This window comes from Scardinius erythrophthalmus (genome assembly GCF_964197995.2).
Source record: "Scardinius erythrophthalmus genome assembly, chromosome: 3".
NCBI classification, from domain to species: Eukaryota; Metazoa; Chordata; class Actinopteri; order Cypriniformes; family Leuciscidae; genus Scardinius; species Scardinius erythrophthalmus.
Window position 1 is genome coordinate 28,840,451 of NC_138223.1, and position 18,719 is coordinate 28,859,169.

Sequence of the window (18,719 nt, forward strand, 5' to 3'; positions counted from 1 at the left end):
CCATAGTAAACATGGTAAATATGAACGCTTGAAGAAATCAGACAAATCATGAAAGCTATCATGTTTTTATTTTATCTGTCAGTAGCCTAGGCTTACGTCTCATCTCTTTATACCGTACTATCATAAAATAAAGCAACTTTATCTTTCGGGAGATTCCTCTGTTTCTCTGACTGAAAATATAATTGTAGCCTACTGGGAGAGAGTGCTAAAGCTCATCAGGTCATATTTTTGGTGGCATATTTGTAAAAATGATCATTCTTTCTAAATGTGATGTAAATTTGTCCTGTAACTACCAAATAAACAGATACAGAATGAATAAGTCTGTCCTCTTTCTTTTTTGAAATAGACCTAATGGTAAGCCACTTTATTTCTTTGTGGCAAATGTGCAATTTTGACTCAAATTAATTCATTATGATCAATGTATCACTTTTTTATTGTAAACCTGTGGTAAAACATCGATTCTTGGGTTTTAAATATTCAAGTAAACAACAAAAATGGCAGCAGAAGGTCGCTTTTATCATGTTTGTTTTGCGATCATGCTGTTTCCAGTGATTTATTTCTGATTAGTTTTCTGATAAAACTTCCATTTGTTGGTGAAATGATGGGTTTGTGTGACATTGTTCCAGAGAGGCGTGTTACAAGCGGGTTTTAGTGAAATGCTGTGGAGCTTCTGGCCCGACAGTGGAAATGCGGCTATTGATGGATACATTTTTCTAAATATATCCTTTTGTGTTCCACAGAAGAAAGTCATATGGGTTTGAATTGAAATGACATGAGGGCGAGTAAATGATGATGATGTTTATTTTTGAGTGAACTATCCATTTAATGTATTTACATAATTAATTATGCTTATGTTGCGAAGGTATTAAATGAATTATGATTGATGTACAAAATCAAATGATTGACATTTTATTTATTTATTTATTTATTTATTTATTTATTTATTTATTTATTTATTTATTTTAGGGCTGTCAAAAGATTAATCGTGATTAATCGCATCCAAAATAAAAGTTTGTGTTTAAATAATATATGTGTGTGTACTGTGTATAATTAAATTTGTATATATAAATACACACACATGCTTGTATATATTTAAGAAAAATGTGTAATTTATATGTAAAAAAAATATATTTATATATAATATAAATTATATATAAATATATACAGTATATGTATGCAAATATTTCTTAAATATATACATGCATGTGTGTGTATTTATATATACAAAATAATTATACACAGTACACACTCATATATTATGTAAACACAAACTTTTATTTTGGATGCGATTAATCGCGATTAATCTTTTGACAGCCCTAATTTATTTATCAAATTAACTATGAATATGTTCCACTAGGTTTGGAAAACAGATTGTGTCCAAACACATGTTGTCATTCTGAAGAGAATACCTGTTGTTTTATCATTTAAAACCTAACAAACTTAATTTAGTTTTCTTGAAAGATCGGAAAGGTCTGCGTTTTTAATATACTATAAATACTACTTGATTTAAGGCTTTATTTAGTGCAATAAGTATATGTATAGGTTAGAGTAAGCAAGGTGATCCTGATCACATGTAAAATTCCCACATAATTTTGCAGTATTCAATGGCATGTTTGCAATAGCTTCAATAATGACAATAATGCACACAGTACTTGTATGTTATTCTACATCTGTACAAATGCTTAATGCTATAAATTCACAACATCCTGTACTGAAGATCACGTCAAAGTAGCCGAAGTTAAAACCCGGAACTCATTACAATATATCTCAGTAAGATTCGTAGTAGCAAATCTTTCTCCACAGTGTCTATTTAGCCTTACATCAAATGTTAATAGAGGTCGGATTAAGGGGAGTGACCCTGGGATTGAGCTGGGCTCTGCGGAGAACCCCACAAGGGTGATGATGGGGCAAGGGGCCAACAAACCTCCAGTTCCAGAACCAGTGCAGTATTAATGAGCTGGTGGTTCTTGCCATGGAGAAGGCTGAGCCAATAAATCATGATTCAAGAGATCCAAACAAGCCTCAATGGTGAACTCTCACTTCTCACAGAGTGATTGAAGCATGTTTAATAGATCTGAAACTTCTTTATGCCTCTGTGAACCCCTACTAACCCGAACTGGTTAGTTGAACACAAAAGTCTTCAGTTAATTTGCAAAAGTTGTCAAAGTGTTTCATATACCATTTAAAACTACAGTGTGTATTTTTTATGTTAATATATATATATATATATATATATATATATATATATATATATATATATATATATATATATATATATATATATATATATATATATATAATTATTATTATTATTATTATTATTATTATTATTATTATTATTATTATTATTATTATTATTATTAGGATATTATTATAATTTTTTTTTGTATTATTTTTTTTTTACAAAAGCACACAATAAAATTCCTATAATTTTAACTTCAATTAAAAGGGCCGGAGTAGTTACACTATTAAATTATTAGTATTAGTATTAGTATTAGTATTACCAGAAATTCTAAGCTGATTTCAGTTTTGTTTTTTGTTTTGTTTTTTTGAGCAGGCATGGTGTGGGAAAAAGGTTACATAACATTATTGACATTATAGATACACACACACACACACACACACACACACACACACACACACACACACACACACACACACACACACACACACACACACACACATATATATATATATATATATATATATATATATATATATATATATATATATATATATATATATATATATATATATATATATATATAGTGGTGGTCAGAATGAATGGCACCCCTGGTAAATATAATATTAGCAAAAATCTAACCTTTCATTGAAGTAAAAGAATTGAAAGTGGTGAGGAAATCACATTATGAAATAAATGTTTTTCTCCAAAACACGTCGGCCACAATTATTGGCACCCCTAGATTTTTTTACGAGTAAAATATCTCTGAAGTATATTCCCATTAATATTACCTTTACCTTTAGCACACCAGGGTGACTAGGAACATGAAATTGTCCAGCTATGACTTCTTGTTTCACAGGAGTTTAAATATGACGAATACACAAAGGACAAATTCCCTTAATCATTCATCACAATGAGAAAAACCAAAGAATATAGTTATGATGTGCATCAAAAGATTGTTGAGCATCACAAAATAGAAAGTGGCTGTAAGAAAATAGCTAAAGAATTGAAAATCCCCATCTTGACCATCAGGGCAATAATTAAGAAGTTATAATCAACTAATGATGTTACGAATCTGCCAGGAAGAGGACGTGTGTCTATATTGTCTTAATGCACGGTGAGGAGGAAAGTTTGAGTGGCCAAAGACTCTCCAAGGATCACAGATGGAGAGTTGCAGAGATTAGTCTTGGGGGTCAGAAAGCCTAAAAAAATAATCAAACAACCCCTACACAACCACATGTTGTTTGGGAGGGTTTCAAGAAAAATCCTCCTCACTCCAGCATTCAGTTGTCAGATATGACTGGATCTTCAAAAGGGACTGGATTCTATGGTCAGATGAAACAAAAAAGGGTTTTTTGGCAGCAAACCCACCAGATGTGTTTGGTGCAAACAGGGATAAAGAGTACCCCATGCCTACGGTTAAACATACTGCTGGATCTTATATGTTGTGGGCCTATTTTTTTTTTTTGCTGGAGGTCCTGGACATCTTGTTCAGATACAGTACATGGAATTATGGATTCTAGCAAATACCAACAGATAAAAAATCTAAACCTGACAGCCTCTGCTAGAAATCTTATAAAGGGCCGTTGTTGGATCTTCCATCAGGACAACGGTCCAAAACAAACATCAAAATCAACACAAAAATGGGTAACTGAGCACAAAATGAAGCTTCTGACATAACCGTCCCAGTCACCTAAACTGAACCCTATAGAAAATGAGTGGGGTGAACTGAACAGAAGAAGCACCAACATGAACTTCTGAAGGATCTGGAGGAATGGTCTCTGATCTCTTGTCAGTTATTCTCCAAATTCATCAGGCATTATAGAAGAAAACTCAGATCTGTTATCTTGGCAAAAGGAGGTTGCAAAAAGTATTTAATAACAGGGAGCCAATAATTATGGCCAGCGTGTTTTGGAGAAAAGCATTTATTTTATAATGTGATTTACCCCCCACTTTCAATTCTTTTACTTCAATGAAAGCGAATTTGCATTTGAATCGCATTTTTGCGAATTTTTTGAATGAAAGATCAAAAGGATAAACAATGCAGATTTATTTTTTACAGCCATTTTTGATCATATTTACCAGGGGTGCCATTCATTCTGACCACAACTGTATATATATATAGGCCCTATATTAGTTTTAGTTATTTTAGTACATCATTTTTATTTTTATTTTTATCTTGGCAACTATGGTTAAATAAATTTAAGTTACATTTTATATTTTATTTTATTTCAGTTAATGTTTATTTTATTTCAAGTAACAAAAGTTTTACACACACACACATATATATATATTGTTTCAGTTAACTCCATGAACCCTGGGTGGGACATCTTCATCTTCAAATAATGGCTGATGCTTGGGGAGACATGTTTAAAATATTATACCCTGGTTCACAGACAAGCCTAGTTCCTGACTAAAATGCATGTCTGAGCTGTTTTACCTGAAAGAAACTTGCACTGACATAGTGCCATTGTTTTGCCTCAAAAGTATTTTATTTTTTTATTTTTCTAAGACACGTTTATAATAGCTACTTACTATGGCCTATTGCTGGCTTAATCAAAGCCGTGTCTGTAATATTTGTGCAATTATCTTTGGTCTTGCTAATGACACAAACTGCAACTTTAAATAAGCTCAGCCAATAGGGGCTTAAAGCTCACAGTATGATGCAACTGTACAGTAATGTGAATGTGTTAAGCTCTATGGTGAAGTTTTCAATGCATTTTTGGTCAACGCACTGTGCAGTCATTCACTGTAAACATAAAGCAATATTGGGGTTGGCAGATGTTGTTTGACCCATCCATGTCTTTAAGAAGAAGCCCACAGCCAGAGTAAGTTACAGCACAAATATACTGTCATACTGAAATGTTATGTTAGAAATACTAGTGGGGAGCTGAAAGTGAAACAGGCATTAATGCTGAGCACTGTTTCTGTGCTGCCGTTGCTTTTGAATGGGTGGGTGGATGGCATGTTTTAGATATGTGTGTTTGAGGTATTCCTGAAGAGTGAATGAGTATGTGTGTGTGAGACATATCAAATTAAAATGTTCTCTCCAGGGGCTGAGAGGCTACATGTTGTGCAGTTCCTAACTCTGAATTATATATTTATTTATTATTTTTAGGCTTTGGATTGAATCGTCAAAAGCAAAGTGTCAGAATGTTTGTCGGCTTGCATAATGTCAGAGGAACTCAAAATTACACAAAGCGCGCACACACACACACACACACACATGCTTGGACACATTGATATATGCATGCATATCCATGTGGACCTGCACACTGCTGACACATTGGCAGGCCGACAAGACAAGCACGCACACACATTTCCCTCGAGTCCTCCAGTATTTATAAACGTTCACTCACAAGCATTTCTGCAGCAGTGCAGGTTTTTAACAGGTTAATTCTCTGAAACCGATGCTACCACTTGTTCCTTGGGGTGCTAATGTTTTGTTTTCCCACAGTGTAGTTACATAACCTTTTTCCCACACCATGCCTGCTAAAAAATAAATAAATTAAATAAAATCAGCTTAGATTTTCTGGTCTTTCTGATTTTCCAGCTTGGTCAAGCTGATAAGCACACAAAACCCCTCTAAAACCAGCCAACAGCATTGTTTTTTCCCCAGCAGGGATTCCAAAAATGTATTACAACAACAACAGTTTTCACATAACCAAACCATAGTTGCTGTTACTGGTATGATAAAACTGTGATAAAGGGGTAGTAGATAATAATATATATGTTAGTACTATGTATTTTGGTGGAAAATCTACCAAAGATTAAAAGGTTAAATGGGCAAATATTGCTTTTTGGGATGCTGGTTTGCTGGTTTCCCCAACTGTATTTTTAACTAGCCGAACCCAAGATTTAATTGTTTAATCAGTTTCATTTGCTGTTTTTGTGGAACATGGCTGAATGGACATGTTGGTCTGGCACTATCCAAGATAAACCAGTATTAAAAAAAAAAAGGTTAATTCACAGGGTTTTTTTCATGTAGGGTTGTTACCAGCATGCGTGGTAAATGTTTGTAATGCTATAGTCTTGCTGTACTAACTTATGTGGCTAATCAAATCACAGAAATAGCAAATATAGGGAATTATAGTCTTTGTGTGATTGTCCGTCTATATCTTTAGGCTACTCATTTTCTCTCATCTGTCTATACTGATCCGTAGAATTTCAGACCAAATCAATTCCAGGCGGCGTCTGTTATTTTTTAATGAAAGTACCACTCTCAGATGCTCTGGTATAAAAATGTCAGTTGCACTGAAATATAGAGGTTATTCAATAAAAAGCTTTTCTCATAAAGAAAAATGTGTACAAAAAACGTAAATTATTCAAGCTTTGTACGTCACCAATAAGACCCACACAAATAAAATGGCAATCTGAGATATTAAACTAGCTGGCCAAATCTCATTTAAAAAAATTACTCAGCCAGCTGTAATCTACTTTAGCGATGAGACTGCGCATGAAAAAAATGACAAATAATGCACTATGATATTGTAATTCAAATACACACTACTCCAAATGGACACAACTTTAATAAAGAAAAGGGAAAATAAATAGCAAAATTGAAAGTTATTGCATTGTGCATGCTGGCAATTGACGGCACTTTATTTAGATCCATAGTAATTTAGATTTTTTAATGTTGTGATGTTTACACTACTTCCTCAAGCTGTCCTCATTCAGACAATATGGCCCCTGAGTACTGACCGAACACCCTCATCCCTGAGCCGTTTGTCATTTATTTAACATTACATCCCAGTGTGTTTTAGGGGCTTTTAGCTGCAGTGGCCTCGACGGAGCCCTTCATTGTCAGTTTTAGACAGATCTGGGAGGCTCGGAGCACCTCAGACCAGTGGTAGGGGATAGATAGAAGTGACAGGGGGTTGGGCTGTGTGTATGTGTGTGTGTGTGTGCGTGCTTGTGTGCGTGTGTGTGCGTGTGTGTGTGTGTGTGTACTTGTACAACTATCTTTGTGAGGACCAGTTTGAGTTTTAGACCATTGGAGTGAGGACAAAGAGAGTAAAGTGAGGACATTTTGGCTGGTACTCACTTTCTGAGACCCCTTTAAAGGCCTGTTTGAGGGTCAAGACTTGGTTTTAGGGATAAGATTATAATTACGTTAAGGGTAGGTTTAGGGTAAGGGTTCGGGTTAGGCACTTAGTTGTGTTGGGTAAGGTTAGGGTAAGCGGCTAGAGATTACATTGTGTCAATGAATGTCCTCATAAAGATAGATGTACAAGAGTGTGTGTGTGTGTGCGCGTGTGTGTGTGTACCTGGTATTGTTTACGTTATGGGGACCAAATGTCCCCACAAGGATTGATTTTGCCCTTGTAAGGACTTTTTTTAAGGGACTAGGGAGGAAAACAGCTTATAAATCACACAAAATTAAGTGTTTTGAAAATCTAAAAATGCAGAAAGTTCTCCTGTGATAGGTAGGTTTAGGGGTAGGGTTAGTGTAGGGCAAGGATGGGTAATGCCGGTGTGGAGGGCCACTGTCCTGCAGAGTTTAGCTCCAACCCTAATCATCGCATTTAGGAGATATAAGCATTCAAAACTTACACTCTCACACTTCCGCTTAAATGCTTCAGCTTCAACTTCAGCTTCTCATCACATCTTCTGTCCAATCAAATGCTCTCTAGAATCTAAAGCGTCCCGCCCCCTATGCTATAAATACCACCTGGCCAAAGCGATCGTTGACATGTCAAGGAGCAATATGGGTTGGAGATGTGTGTTCGGTTGCTCAAATGCTCGAGTTGTATTCCATTTTCCAACTGTACGTTGGTTAAGAATGAAATGGCTAGAATGTATTCACACCTCTACTATTGAATCCAACATATCATCAGTGCTCGGATTCGCTTCCATGGTGCTGTGAAGTACGACGTGCAGTCTGTCTGTGTGTGTGTGTGTGTGTGTGTGTGCGTGCGTGTCAGTATCAGTTTCATAATTGATTGAAAATTATATATTTGACTGTATGGGACAGAGAGAGGGGGTGAGGAGTATGTCTTGAATGTATCTGAGGCCAAAATGTCCATAGACCTTACTGAGCCGAGCAGAGGAAAAGACATAGACTGACACTTCGCAGTCCCCCAGGGATAGACAGATAGACGGAAAGATACAAGGAAAGGGGAAAGAGGAGGGTGACTGCCTCCATTTTGACAGACTGTGTGCCACAGAACACAGAGACAGACATCCAGACTTCTGACCCCCACGGCAGCCCTGAAAGCACTCGGGAGTAAGCAGAGCTTTCTTACTCCCCTGAAGGGCTTTATAATGGAGAGTTAACTGCACTGTGTCTTTGCAAGTGAGTGGCAGGCTGATGGTGATTGCACACATATTGTTTGAATGGTGGAATGCTAATGTATATGTGCTGGGCATTGTCAATAAATCGGAGAACAGAGACGAACTGTTGCAACTTTGGTGCCATCTGTCTCTGTCTCTCTCTTTTTTTTCTCTCTCTATCTCTTCCCCAATTTTTCTGTTTTTGTTTTCCATTGCGAATTTAAGAGGATGATGGATGGATTGCAATTCTTGTTCAATTTCTGTCAACAACACAGACCGTAAGAGTGAAATGGCAGTCACCTGTTTAAACTCTAATGAAGATGTATTTGCTTGCCCACTGATAGCATTGGCAAAATGGCATATTAATATGCAATTATGAACTTAATAAGCCCAGATTAATCCTGTCAGACATCATAATGATTTTATCCGTCTGATTCTAGTCTATCAAAATGCGAAATTGGTCTGCTCAGTCTGTGCCTTTTCAGATGTTTCTGTAATTCAGTGTGATTTCCTGTGAGCAGACCCGCACAAAACCGGAGCCCTGCATAGATCTCTTTCAGATTTCTGTATACTCACTTGTTTTTTTTTTGTGTGTTTTTTTTTGGCTTCGAAATTCTATAATCTACTGTCATGTTAGCTTCCCATTTAACTGTGTGTCCAATGGGGTGGTGTAAACTCACGACTCTTTGTTGTAATTGGTGCATTATCATTTCTATCGTTTTACCTTTTCCCGCCCATCATCGACTTACAGTGGCATTGAACGATGTATTGAGCGCAGTTTTCACACTGCAGAGGACAGCGGACACGGCATAATAAATATGGTGGTGAGTGAAGACACTGAAGCATTGACAGGTACAATTAATAAAAGAATAAAAAATATAAGGAAAAGTGGAATAAAAAAGCACACACCAGGTGGTAGTGTGGCCACGACATGAAACAACTACTTTCGCATCTTACTAACAGCCCAAACCTCCGTTAGCATAATCAAAGCGTCTTTTTGGAAAATTGAGTCGTTGCTATGCAGTTATTGAAAAGAAAGCGTCGTAACACGTAATTGTGAGTTATAAAGTCAGAATTGTGAGATATAAACGTGAGTGGCTTCTAACTTAAAGGGGTCATATAATGTCATTTTTGTACAAGCTAATATGATTCTTTAGGGTCTAAATTAAAAGTTTGTAATATACTTTAATTAAAAATTCTCATTAGTATTGTAAGAAAACACTCATTTTACCTGGTCAAAAACAGCTCTGTTTTCAGCACGCCGTTTAAGTGCATGTGTCTTTAAATGATAATGAGCTTTGCTCACCCCGCCCCTCTGTTCTGTGCGTACACCATTTGTAACACAATAACACAATAACCATAACGCGTTGTTCATTATAAACTTGGGATTATGAATTATATTGATAACGTCGTCACATTCATTGTGAAGCAGGCAAGCGATTTGCAAAGATTAATATAAAGATTAATATAAAGGTCAATAAAACATTACACTCACTTCAGTTCTTCTGGAGGTGCATCAGGAACACGAATAGTTGGTACCGATCCTTTTTTCAGGAGCAGCTTCTTAGCAAATAACCAGCTTTTTACTGATCCTCGTTTGTAAAGCAGTCTGGTGTGTGAAATGATTCGCGCAAACATGAAAGCATTGACGTTGACCGAGAGGAATATTCCCTTCGCAAACAAACTCAGCCACTGCGTCTTCAGCTGTACGGATTTAGGAACATCAAAATGACTGCTGTGTTCGTTTACACCCAAGAACAGAACACCACAATCTCTTAGACCGACGCCATTCTACTCAGTGCTCCAGCTATCAACAATGAACGCGCGTCGGCGCGTGCTATGATTGACAGCTCGCTCACGAGGGCGGGTCTGTGTTGAAACGCTGCTGTCAATCAACCATCGTGGGAGGGGCATCGATTTTGTGACATCACAAACTCGAACAGCTTGATTTGAGATGGGAGGAAACATATACAGTAAGAAGATTTAAAAAAAACACTGGATGGATTTTTATCATTATATGATGGTTGTGTACAGGCACTGCCAACACACATTTCAGTGCAATCAACTTGTAAAAGTGCATGTAGCATTATATGACCCCTTTAAGCACCTCTAATTGGCCACTGCTATAATGCTGCAAAAACACATTGTAAATAGAAGCCTCTCGCCTCGTCTAGCCTACTGACTTTGCACTCAACAGCGACGACACTGCAACTTATGACATGGACTTATGACTTATGCAACTTATGACATGTCTGATAACACTAAGAAATGACCTGCGCCCAGCAAAACACAGAATCCAACACAAACTCCACATATTGATAAAAAAAAAAAAAAAAAAAATTCTGCTGAAGCTCGTAAGGCCAGACGTGAATCGGATGAACTTCAGGTAAAAAACACGGATCAACATCGGCAGGGCATTTGAATAATGGAGAAACCTTATCTACAAACCTAGAATGTACATTTCCTGAAGAAAATGTGAAGTGGTGCTTGCAGTGACAGAATTCGGCACGGTTGATGGGGTTCCATACTTATCATGGTACGAGCATGGAGCATTAGTTCAACGTCAAGCTGATAAAAGTAGCCTATTATTGTAACGTTGCAGTGGGAGTTTACCTGAGTTTCCAGCATGTTTTGGGATGCTTTGTGTTACGTCCGGTTGCGTCTCAGTCTGGCCGGTACCCACAGTGCTCGCTCATAAATTCGAGCATGCGTAAGAGCACGCGCTTGTAAACGTATTGGTTGCAATCTGAAACATCACCGCTAGAGGCCGCTAAAAACTACATACAGCACCTTTAACTGTCCAATTATTTATATCCCATTTATTGTAAAATTGTGTCATTTTGAGAGTAGGCATTGAGGTCCACCCTATTTCACCAAGGTCCACTCACTTTGAAATGTTTGGCCTCGCCACTGGTAGACAGCCTTAATCTGTTGTGACACAACACAAAGCGACGGAACAACGGTCATGCCCAGTGAAGAAGACATAGTAATGTGTCACCAATTAACTTTGTAGTGCTAAATGCTTTAATGCTGAAAGCTAAACATAAAAGTAGCTACGTTTACATGGATACTTTTTTTTGCTTCAATCTGAATTAATTCATGATGATTGATGAATCCGAACATAGTGTTTACATGAACGCTAAAAAAAGTGATTGGGTTGATGTGTGCATTTATGTCACAAGCTTCTGATTGGATTTCATCTGTTGACATGTGCACACTGCACGAATATAAAGAGTTCCCCGCTGTTGTTGCATACCACCCATTCTCCTTTTCTTTGTTTTAAAAAGCAGACTTATATTTATCAAGCGGTAAAAAAGTCCCTTCCCGCACCCAAAACCAGTCATCTGTGGATGAGAGCCTGAAACAAGGACTGCTGGGATGTTGTCCTGCTCCACTTCACAGAAGATGAGTGTAAGAAGAATTTTAGAATGACACAGACTACAGTCATTTATGGCACAATTCAACAAGAAGAACAGGTCGTTCCGCGCGTCACACGTCATGACATTATTTCTGTCATTGCACATGTGCAGCACTTTCCAGTTTCGGGTTTCAATCCGATCAATTGTTAACATGTACTCTTGATCAGATTACAAAAGGAATAAACCACCCCTTACAATCTGAATTTGAATCAGATCTGGCCAGTTCATTCTGATTGACGTGTTTACATGGAACTTTTTATTCTGATTGTGCTACTAGTTCGATTACAATTGATTATTAGGGTCCATATAGATGCAACTACTGTTGTACTGTCAGCTCAATTTAGAACATTTTACCATGTTTACTGTACAGAATTTTCCATCAAAATCATCTCAGAAAATCTGAAAAAGTCTGAAGGACTTTTCCATAAGCTATTTTTGGTTTTAGTTGTGTAAGGTGTTTTCATTGGTGGTCATGGTGGACTTAGGCTTGTCAGCAGAATAAAACACATGTTTTCTAGTCTGACAATCAGACATGTAATTCAGAACGTAGATCATTCCAGTGGATGTTTTCATTGGATGTTTGGACTCTTCTTTTGTTTTTATTGTATCAATGATATATTAATCCTTGCAGGCCAAAGGAGTGCTGCATGGGTAATATACAGGAATTGTTTATTTAATTGGTTGTTTCCTCTGTAGTTTAAGGCAACCCTGCTTCTGTTACAGTAATGTAGAGTACATTGTTTTTCAAGTCATTATTTTCTTCGCTCAGTTCACTTAGAATGGTGTTCAAAGCTTTTTTTCGCTTTATTCTCTAGACATCTAGCTTTGCGAAAGTATTTACACTTCTGCAATTTTCTTCTAATCTTTGTTGTTCTGTCTTTGCCCAGAGCGGAGAGAAAAGGGGGATTAGAGAGCCTATTTATGTTATTTTTTACCACCTCCTTCCCTCACTCTCTCACTTTCTCTCTGTGGCTCTCTGATTTTATTTATATATTTAGCTATTTATTTTTCCTGGCAGTGGGAACAGCTCAAAGTGAAAAATTATGCAATGTACAAATTTTCCCCATGAGGCCAGGTGTTGGCACATAATGGCCCATATAGGTCCCGTAATTAAGATCTGGTTGGACAGGGGAGGGGAACAGAATATCATCTATTTTTTCCACACTCCAAGACAAATCTGTTACCGGAACAAACAATTATTCCTAGAGACAATCTACTGGGTTTTTTTTTTTATTATTACTTTCTCACTCACTTCCAGCCTCTCTCTTGCTCTTTTCATCTTATTTTTGCTTGGCACAGCTGGCTTAGGAGCTGAACTGAGCTGATGTTTTGATTGGCTTTTTCAGTTTTCAATCGCATTGTATTTCACACAACTGCCACACCGTCTGTTGTCCTATTTATACTAGTATCGGAAACATATAAATTTCACATTTGTTCTGAAACGTATCCCCGGCAATGAGCTTGAAGAGACAGAGGTGGGACACTAATTCACTGTAGCTTGTTAATTACCCCTGAACTACAAAAAGAGTGAATTAATATTGATTATGATGACCTGACTCCCTTCAGCTCAAACTGCTTGTGTTCGATGTAGTAATGCCTCACTGCTTTTACCAAAAAGTCAGTTTATTTGAAACAAATATCGACTGGCCTATAAAAAGGTATTCTGACTCTCAAATAAGGCAAACACACACACACACGCAGAGACTGTTATACTCCCTGTACACACTCATAAACATACCGACCCATACATCCATGCACACAGTCATTACAGAAAGAATAAGCTTGTGCACATCTCACATGCCTTTGTAATCACATGATCGGCACTCATCCTGAGTTCTGCCGTATCGACTGCATATTTACTGCAGCTGCTTCATTCTCCAGTTAATTGCTGCTGTTTGTGAGCCTCTGAGAGACCCGCGCGTGTGTATCTGGGGGTGGATGATTTTTGAGTGTGTTTAGACAAATACTTGATCGTCTCTCATTATTCATCTCTGAATCTGAATTGGAGTTGTTTTCATTGCCGACAACAAATCAAACATGGCCTTGTCAAACCCTGTGTTGGATCTTCCCGATCTCAGAGCACCTGGTAAACTCATTCACAGTCGGAGAGATAAAACCTCAGCTGCTGTAAACAGAAAGCAAACATTCCACGTTTAAATTCAGTCTTACTCTACAAAACTTGATTAAGCCTGATTGTTAATATAATACTTAACACCTGACTCACTTAGAAAATGAACTTCATATACTTGATCTTGTTTTATCAGTGGGATAGTTCACACAAAAATGAACATTCTGTCATCATTTACTCACCCTCAAGTTGTTCCAAACCGGTATGAATTTCTTACTTCTGCTGAACACAAAAGAAGATATTTTGAAGAATGTCGGTAACCAAACAGTTGATGGACCCCATTGACTACCATGGTAGTCAATGGGGCCCATCAACTGTTTTGTATTCTATTATTTATATAAACTGGATTCAAACCTACATCTCTCACATGTGCACACCACAGTTCAGTATGTCTGGAGCCTGTGCGCTAACCACTGTGCCAGAACTCCACCTACACATTTCTGCTTAGCTGTAGTGAGCTCAGGTTCGCACTCTCAGAAGAGTGTGTTCACTTATTGTAACTTGACTATATGAGATACACTTAGAGGAGAAGATTATAGGAGCTATAGGAAGCATTTCTGTTTAATCTTGTATATAATTCTAGGAAGGGGGGGGGGGGGTGTCTGTCAAACAGCAATGGGAAATAGAATAAGTAGGCTATGTGCATTAACAGGGCTGTCTTTTCCCCTCGTTTCCTCTCATGAATGCAAGAAATCTTTTGAAATCGACAAGACATGTAGGTGTCAGGACAGTTTCTATATCCACTAAAACAAGAATTTAGGTTGCGTGTTCACTATGTGTGTCTCTTTTATTAAATTGTGCCATTTTGGTAAATTATCATATTATTATGATTGCTTCACTAGTGTGGTATGATTTCTGATTACGAGGGAAAGTCGTAAGAGTCAATGTGAGATCCCCTTAGCAGAGCAGGAAAGCTAATTAAAATAAAACTGCAGGTCAGCTCCGCATAATGACTGTACATTAGTGCCTCAGTTTTTGCCTCTTTTTTGAACTTATATGTTTGGATGCGTTTGTGTTAATAGTTTATCCGGTTATTTTTTATTTTAAGGTGTCCATGTTACAGTGTAATTATACATTTAAGTACTGAGTAATAATAGTTAACTACATGTACTTTCTATAGGGTTAGGAATAGGGTTTGGTTTAGGGTAAGCTGCATGTAATTACCACAGTAACATGTGTAACAAGGACTCAGGCCTTGATCCTTGGTGCTTCAGGCTAATTAACAACTAAGGCTTGTTATGACAATTCAACATACCACACAGGCAAAAGACCAATTCAGTTAACAAAAATGCTTAAGTTTTTGTCAGGAACATCATCAAAAAATTTTGAATTCTTCAGAATCATGGCCTAGCAGTAAGCATGAACGTTTCTGACACGTTGAACATGAAGTTTCATTTCCTTTTATTCAATAAAAAGTGTAAAATAACCCAAACCCCAAAATATGTGATCATTTTGAAAAACAAGATAATGTACCGCAAAATAATACCAAAAACACATTTGTCTTTTTGGATTACATGCGAAACCAATCAATAGTTCAAAAAGAGACGTTTATGTCCATGTCAATATTACACTTCCATTTGGGGTCGCTAAAAGTATCTTTTTGTCTTTTTTAATACTTTGTGCTTTAACTGAGTATCAAAGATATTAGCCACTTTTACTTGACTGCATTTTCATCAAGTATACAGCATGTTCATTTTTTTCATTTGTAATTACTCATTACATTTTGCATGGCACCTAACTTTTTTTGCAGCAGTTCATTTCTGCTACAAAATAAGTGACATCGCCATCTACAGAGCATTGAAGGTACATTGTATCTTGTGCATTTTGGCCTTTCTCAGCCAAACTTGTCAACAAGGCTACTTTATGTGAATGTGAGCGCATAAGCAGGTAGTTACTGAATCGCATATATGAGATAAGGACATGGCTTCAGCCAGTGATGAGGCCGAAACCAGAACATCCAGTGCAAGTTGGCTTTGACTGTTTCATTTTACTTAATATTGTTTTATTTATCCCTTATGCCGAAGAGACCTTTTTAGAGGATATTGGTTTACTTATGCCCTTTTTGAGACTGAGACTGTGTTTGTAGACGTTTAAGAGGCTGTTGTGTCGAGCTTGATTTATTGCAATATTAGGTTGTTCAGTTTAATTTCGATTTCAGAAAAAATGTGATTTTTCTCCCCAGTCTCTTCACTGGCATGTCTCTTAGGTGTTGAGGACTAGTACATCTTTGAGCCTAAATTCAGTACCAGTAAAATACTTTAGTATTGGCATGGTGACTTGTAAGTTATCTCTACTTTTACTTAAGTATGGTTTTCAGGTACGCTTTACACCTCTGTCAATTTTAAAACAGTCTCTTATGCTCACCATGGCTACATTTGTTTGATCAAACGTGCAGTAATTTACAAGTACCATTTAAAATAACTGTTTTCTAACATCTGACATCTAAAATGTCATTTACTGTATTCCTGTCATGACAAAGCTGAATTTTCAGCAGCCATTACTCCAGTCTTCAGTGCCACATGATCCAATATGCTGATTTGGTGCTCAAGAAACTTTTCTTATTATTATCAATGTAAAAAAAAAAAAAAAAAAATATTGTGGAAACTGTGATACTTTTTTCAGAATTCTTTGATGAATCAACATTTTTATAACATTGTAAATGTCTTACTGTCACTTTTGATCAATTAATTGCATCTATGCTGAATAAAAGTATCGAAACTTTTTTTAACGGTAGTAGTGTATGTGTTCCAGAATGGTTTCTGACTTATTGTCCAACGATTCATTAATGATTAAGATAGATAAAGATAAATATTGAATAAATTGTGAACTAACCCTCAGCTGTCCTTCACTGAGTCTGTTTGGAGTCATAATGTCATTTTGTGTTTGCAGCCAAGTTCATCCTCTTGCCCTTTCACTGGCTGACAACTCCAGCTAAGTTCAGGCAGTCATGGAATCAGAAATATACTTTTTTTATTTATTTTTTTTGCCCTCTCTTTTCCTGAATAATATTCCATTCTGAAATCAATCTCTACCTCTGTAAATAGAGACATGATGAGGCTTCATCATTTATTAAGGTGCTGCCTGTTCTCCACAGTTGCTCTGACTTCAATATTTCTGTGCAAACCTACATGTTTCCTCCTCACGCATGTCTAAAGTAGTCAGATGTCACAGGCTGCACTGTCCGTCCCTTCTCAATAAAAGATGAGCTGTCTCTCATGAGAGAGATCCAGCACGTAGCTTCTCCCGCCTCAGTCAAATCAGACAAACAACATGGGGTTTTCATCAAACACCGTTCCAATATATCTCCAACGTGCAAATTTGTAGAGACATAGTAGATGGAAGATAGGCAGCATTGCACATTTAGATAAAGCCCTTGTGGTTATAGAGAGAGACAAACAGACAGAGAAATTGTGTCACAGGTGGTAACCTTAGCAAAACCGATGTCTTATTCTCTTATTTTCTTTCCAAATCACATTGCTGATATCCCACAGGATCTCAGGCAGTTCCGCCCAATACTGCACATCACCGAAGGCCGCTCTCTGCTGTTTACCGGCTGCCTAAATCCTCTCTCTCTCTCTCTCTCTCTCTCTTTGCAACTTTGCTATACCTAAAACCCTCCCGTTCCCTGTCCACCCCTTATATTTTCCCAGCTGTTTTAACAGTGAGAGATTGATTACTTTGACAGAGGTTGTGATTACCGTGCTGGCAGTCTCTGTGGGCTTCCAGAGTGAATATTTACCTGGGAGAAATTCAATCAAGCTGGCTAATGCCATTCACCCACTACTTTAATCTGCTCCAGGATTCAATTAGAGATGGGCTCCACCTACCTGTGGGCGTCATTTCAGTCGATGGGGTGAAAGGGGAAGAAAAAAAGCGAAATGGTTTCTGTTAAAGCGTACAGTATTAGAAAGAAGCAGCAAACAGTTTTTGTGGTGCACACAATTGTTCGAGCGTGTTTAAGTATGAATATGCATGTACCATCATCTTAAGTGCAGAGGCTTATAGACTTCACTAATTGTGCTAATTGCAAATGGCTTTAGACACAGAGCCTTAATGGATTTTCCTTGTGTTTTTTTTATTTCTTGGGTTCTTCCACTTGACTGAGCCATGACTGAGTGCATTATCTTCACATAGTATAAGCAGAGCTTCAAAGCAAAAGTTTCAAAAGCTTGTGTTAAAAGAAAAAAGAAAAAAACACACATTTCTCTTAAATTGAAACAAAGTATCAGAGCTTGATTTGTTTTGCAATCACATGTGCTATGATAACCAAAGCTTTTTGGTTGAAAACCACATTACCCAAGTGACTCCTTATATTCGATTTAAAGCTGCTGTCCGTAACTTTTTTTGTGTACAACATTTACAAAAAAAATTATAATAAGCGAGTACATCAAGAATCCATTTTCCAAACCGTGTTTTTGTCTTATCCTGAATCACTATGGTACACCTATAATACGTGTTTATATTCGGACTATTTTAGACTGGTATAGGTCGTAACACTGCGGAGTAGCCCAATACCTGCGTCATAGACATAAACAGAGAGAAGTAACTCCGGCTACAATGTTCTTCCGCAAGATACATGCAGTTCTAGAAGTTTTGCTTTCTTATTAATAGATGTTGAGATTGTACCTACAGTAAATAAACATTAAATTCTTGATTAAAGGGGACATATCATGAAAAACTGACTTTGTCCGTGTTTAAATGTTATAATCGGGTCCCC

General features: G+C 37.1%; 1 protein-coding gene across 1 annotated transcript in view; it reads left to right on the forward strand.

Moving 5' to 3' along the window:
* epha6 (eph receptor A6) overlaps positions 1-18,719 on the forward strand; it is a gene marked incomplete at its 5' end in the record, with an annotated part of 162,168 nt that overhangs the window by 128,463 nt on the left and 14,986 nt on the right. The gene's annotated exons all lie outside the window — the stretch shown is intronic.